This window comes from Calidris pugnax, unplaced genomic scaffold (genome assembly GCF_001431845.1).
Source record: "Calidris pugnax isolate Ruff unplaced genomic scaffold, ASM143184v1 scaffold18, whole genome shotgun sequence".
NCBI classification, from domain to species: Eukaryota; Metazoa; Chordata; class Aves; order Charadriiformes; family Scolopacidae; genus Calidris; species Calidris pugnax.
Genome location: NW_015090812.1, coordinates 11,770,603 through 11,776,705, shown reverse-complemented (window position 1 = coordinate 11,776,705; position 6,103 = coordinate 11,770,603).

Below are 6,103 nucleotides of genomic sequence, written 5' to 3'. Positions count from 1 at the left end.
GAGAGTGCACAACTGCAACAGAAGATTGTGGGCTCAGACTTGCAATTACTAAATAGAGAAATGCTATCCACCTTCTGCTCTTTGTCCTAAAATTACATTTTTCTGAGCAATGTATAAAATGTAACCGCCTTCTTACAAAGTTTCTTTATTTTTATATTTTTTTTAACTCAAATTTTCTTGAAAAATTATATATTTTTCCTTACATAACTTGAGAATAGCCTAAAGTTCTCTATCTACATGTATTTCTACATATAGAAATTTATAATTATCATACCTGTTTGAAGATACATATACATGGGATCCCACCCTGGCAATAGGAGGTACTAATACAATGAAACGAAATTTTGACACCTTTGAACTTCTTAGATACAATAAAATATATGACCTGCATACTGCTCTGTACTAATCATTTCATAAAAAGGAATTTCTGTATTACGTGAAGCTTTATCTTAAATCAGAGATACAAGAGCAAAATATTCACAACATCATCTATACACCTGGAGATTGTCCCCATTAAAAAAAACACTGAACAGTATTAATAAGACTTCATGCAATATTTCATAACTAGAAAAAAAATATTCATTTATTGTAATCTGTAAAAGACTGAAGTGGAGTTTAGGAGCCTTCCTAAACAACATAGTAAAGAGAATGAGGACCTGTTGAGGATTTCAAAGTATCATGGTTTTGGACCCAAAAAAAATCATTGACGTAAGAGAATGAGGACCTGTTGAGGATTTCAAAGTGTCATGGTTTTGGACCAAAAAAAATTATTGATGTAGAACATGTAAAATCATTGGCATAGTCTTTATTTTAAAGATAACTCCACAAAAGAGTGAAAGATAATTTCCTTAAAAGAAAAGTAACTAGGCAGTGATTTAGGAAAAGCTTTTGTAATACTTCTTATTTTATATGCTTATGCAAATATAAAAATACTAAAAAGCTATGACACCTTTCCAGGTCAGGCCTCATATTCTTGTTCACTTTTGTTTTCAAGGACACTCATGACACGTCATTGGTTATAACAATCACTTGAAAATAGCTTTTTCTAAACAAATGAGCAAATATCTGTCTTAATGAAAACTAGGCACAACAAAAACTGAAAAAAAGAATCTCGTTACGAGTAAAAACAAAACTTACTGCATTGTTTTTCATTAAACACAGAGTGAACAAGAGGATAAACACAGGCACAGCAGATGTGTTAAAAGAGACAGTTCATTTTTCATAATCTGAGATTTATTAGTAAAATATTATCAGATAAAATAAATGTTTATGTACAATATAATTGAAAATTATATGTCTAAAATTAGTTTAATGTATTTTTCAGGGTTTAGGCATGCATTTTCATCCAAATTGTGATTGCTTGTGACTTTACAATATATTCTTCTAGGTCTGAACACCTTCTATGTCTCTCCTATGTTGTCATGATGAAAAAAAACCAACTACCAGACAAAAGCCGAACTCCACAGGATCTCAGCAAATCACTTAGCCAACGCAAAGATCAATTAAGCACTTAGTCGTACACTATAGTCTCCAGCGCCAAATCACAGATATTATTCAAATATATGAACAGTAATCAAAATTAACATTTGTTTCTTCCTATGCAGTTGCTATTGCAATAATATGGCATCTGAACAAAGCAGCAGCTTCCTCGTTTAAGCACTTCTACTTTACTTACTCAACTCAGTAATACCCAGAGAGTTTGTATTATGACTCAAGTGAAAGCAAGTCTTTTTCATTCAAAGATCTTAGTTCTCACATTTCAGAGGAAATGTTTTTTTTTCTTCCTGGGCTCAGGAAAAAAGGGTAGCTTCTTCCCACTTCTGTCCACAGAAAATACTATAGCCAGGCCAAACTGTAAGAAAATCTAAGGCTTTAGGTTTTCCACAGTTCTTTGTGTATGCGAATACATAAGGACAGCAGAAGACCTGCAGGAACTGCAGCGTGTAGCTAGGTAGTTTTTCAAATAGTCTATACACCTTTCTAAAGAACAGATAACATAATCCAAACTCTTTGTTGCATATGATTAACACTCTTCAGAAAATTGATATCAAAGTGTATGTACAATAAAAAATACCTAATTTTCATAAAATGTCTGTATAAATACATCTCCTTGACACACTCCTCACAGTGATTTCTGCCTGTAAATTAAACGTTTTAACTGTGCAGTTGTCAGAACTTTGGGTTTATCTTCATATTTCTGTTAGAAACCTTCCTTTGCAAAAGAAAGTTTCAGGTAAGAATACTTATACAGAGCACCCTGGATTCACACCAATAAAACTATTAAAATTCTGATGTACATATTTGAAAATCATTTTGTATTTTCAAACGGGGATTGATAAACTGCACAGTTCTCATTCCAGTCGTCCTTGCTTAGCATCACCTATTGCTCCCCATACATCAAAGACAAACTCATCTGGAAATGCAAAGTCACCCAGAGTTTCATCCAATGCTACTGCAAATTCATCCGGGTTTTTCTTGTCTCTTCCAGCTTCCACCATTGTTGCAGCTAAAAAGCAACAAAACCAAAAAAAGTCATTATCATTAAAGTGACAGCTAATATATACAGTTAGTTTTTCAACATCTATTTTCAAATCTGGGTAAGGTCAGCTTAAGGAGATGTAAAGCTTACCTACTGAATTCGGGATTCAGTAGCATTATGTACTTAAATGCCCCCCTCACTAGCTACATTCTGCTCTGATAAACAGGAGAGCTTCTCTGGAGTGCTCGTTATATATTCTTCCGTCTGTTTGGCAGAGGTTTGACTTTTAATTCAATGAATCTTCGTTTTAATCTTATTAAATTATATTCTGTATTCATTACTGAAGGCACATGAAGCATAGGTCTAAAAACAAGGTTAAGCACAACTCTTCTGCCATAACAAGACTATGCCAGTTCATTGCCAGCTTCAGTGAGTTTGATATGAGTCCTGCTGATGTAAAGCAGAAGATCAAAAGGCAAACCTGAATGTTTTTCTCCTCTAAACAATGAAGTAAAGATCTCAATAGTTCAGAGTTTAAAGTGGACGGGTTTTTCACAGAAAGCCAAAAAGTACAGGGTTTGAACATGGAAAACAACACACAGCCTGCAGAATAGATACATGCAACCGAGCTAGTATGGGTTTGCTAGTAACCCATGCTTTACAAGTTTAAAGGTTTAAATGTTGAGCATGACCTGCCTTTAGAAAAGAGTAATGATAAATATGCCTGGAGAAAACACTTGAATATCCTACTTTGTGAAACAAGATTTCGAAGACTAGGCTCAACTAGTGTGTTGTGTAAAATACAGAGAAAATTAATATCTGGTTTGTTAGGTATTGGACACAGTATGTTTCATGCTCTCAGGAAATTACCGTTTGACCTCAAACAGATTTGCTTAATTTTTCATCTTAATTTAATTTTAACTAACTTTAGCTTAATTTTTTAACCCAAAGAAAGCCTCCTTCAGGTAGTAAAGAGACTGAGGCATTTATTGCAAGTCACATTATTCTTCTGCTTGAATCTACGTTTTTTTCCATGCCATCCAAACTCAAGAGTAACTAATTTTAGTGCATGAGTTTGCTTCAGTTATTATTACCTCCAGCTCTGAAAAGTAAATCCTTAATTTGTACCACCCTCAAGGCTGGGAAAGTTTGTGCTTATGTCACTAGGAAGTGAAAAAGATCAAAGTTACTCCTGGAAGTCTCAGCCAGGTGGTTTGAATTGTGCAAAAGCAAGGGAAAGACCTTGCTGCTGTGCACAATAAACTGGAGCCACCAAAGACTATGAACATCTTGGTACCCAGGAATGATAAAGCACAGAAGCCCAATACAACGGATGTAGACTGTGATATCTTGTATACCCACGCTGTCTGGCATTTTCTCTTATTTAGCACCCAAGTATCAGAATTTATCAAGTTTGGAAATGGCTACACTGGGGTCACTGCATAGAACTCAGTCCTCAGCTGCTGTTCTCACCCCTCAGCTTCAGCCACTGCACAGCCTACGCCAAACAGCACTGGATGCTGACAAGCCAGGGATATTAGAGCAAATGAAAGCTGTGAGGGCTCAACTTCCCTAAAGGATGAAAAGTGTAAGGACAGGAGTCTCTCTGGTTAAGCTAGGCCAGGAGAACTACTGGCAGCAGGCTATCATGGTTTGAGGGATGCAGAAGGCTCTGTCAAACAGCTGCAGCACAAACTGCACTGCTGAAGGTAGTTTATTTTCTGAACTGTATCTCTGCTCCACAGCCTCTGTTCACATTCAGAAGAAATAACGGTATTATAGAACAGATTAAACCCTCAAAGTCTGCTTCATTTCATGATTACCTTACACATCTGCCTTAAACTGCAAGATGTCCTCCATCCTTTGTTACACATCACGTAGCCACCACTTTCTTCATAAGCATATCAAACTCAAGTGTCACACTGAAGGATTTGAGAGCTTCTAGCCTTTTCTCAGAGGGATATCTGTGTGGAAAACATGCATTACAGTGCCTAAGAAAGGGAAGGAAGTTCTGAAGCTACAGAAGACTATCTTCACTGGGACAGTCTGCTGTCTACTGCATGCACTGTGGTGTATCAACATGGAAAAAACTCTCCGATAAAAAAGAAAAAGAAACTTTCCCAGCTCTGAAGTTTTCTTAAATGTACTCATTATTTTATTGACCTGAAGCTCAGCTCAAGTTTATTGACAGTTATGAACTTCTGGGAAACGGTACTTGCTGTTATGCAAACTCGTAACAAGCTGTGAGCAAACTTGAGCCATATTCCACGTTGTAGATGTCAGCAAGAGTAATGCTGAAGAAATTGGACGTTTTGGTTTTAACTGCGTTCAGACATGAGGCTTCAAACTGAACCACAGTGTGCCAAACTACACAAAGCAGTTCAAGGAAAAATTATGTAAATCTTGACAAACAAACTGCTGTGATGGAAACAGTTCAAGTGGAACCCAGCTTCTCGGGCACCAAGTTCTCAAGGACTCTCAAGACCCATTTCCCTGCCAGAAGAAACCCTATCCCTGTTGCATTGATTCTTTCTGTGTTCCCTGTGAAGTCCTCGGGACACTGACTCAGAGGAGTCTGGATGGGAAATAGGCATTGAACAGGGGACAAATATTTGTTCTATCAGCACCACCCTACATTCCCTGACACCCTTGTATAAGAAGGTACTTGCAGAGAAGCAATCCTGGAGGCAATGAAATGAAGGATGTAATTCAAGCTTTACAGATTTCTGGATATAAACCAGGATATGAAATTACTGTGTATAGACACTAGGAGAGGGGTGAAAGGAGAAGAGCTGTACAAGGTGACACAGGAGCAAACATATCTATAGTTACTCAAAATATTTTTAAAAAGTTGCCATCAACAGAGCGAGGATCTAGACAACTGTTCCGGCAGAAAGAATGGGCACAAGAAACCTAGACAGGTTTAAGATAAATTGATTAAGATACATGAAAGAGCCATATGATGACACAGACAGCAGCGATAAAACAAGATAACACAGCATTATATTTCAGTCCAACTGCCTTAGTTGAAACCTCAGAACGGCACAGTAATAAACTGTCATTAACAGAAAACGGTATTCAAACAACTTTCTTTAAAGATTGAGCTTCCCAAATTATGAAATAGAACTTTAAAAATAGTTTATTAGAGATTTACCAAACTTGAAAACAAAATCCACTAAACTTAAACAATCAAGACAACTTTAAATCCAATCAAGCAGAAGTCAGAACGTCACCTCCATGCGAAAGAAGCAGCAACCTCAAATAAAGTGTTTTTAGCTGCATTCAGCAACGGTAACCAGCACTACCAGGGTACGTTTAATGTACTGCATTTATTAAAGCACATTCCCCTTCCCAGATTCCCCTGATGCAGTGAAATAGGCATCTGTGGAGAGGCTGCAGGTTGTCGCTGCTGGGTGCAGTTTTCGACAGCTTGGTGCTGACCCCCAGTGTCAGCCGCCCCGAATTACCGCCCGGTGAGCGAAGGCAGGATGCCAGCCATCCCGCCCCACTGTCACACACAAACTGTGCCACTGATGTTGTATTTTTCAGGGTTTAGGCATGCATTTTCATCCAAATTGTGATTGCTTGTGACTTTACAATATATTCTTCTAGGTCTGAACACCT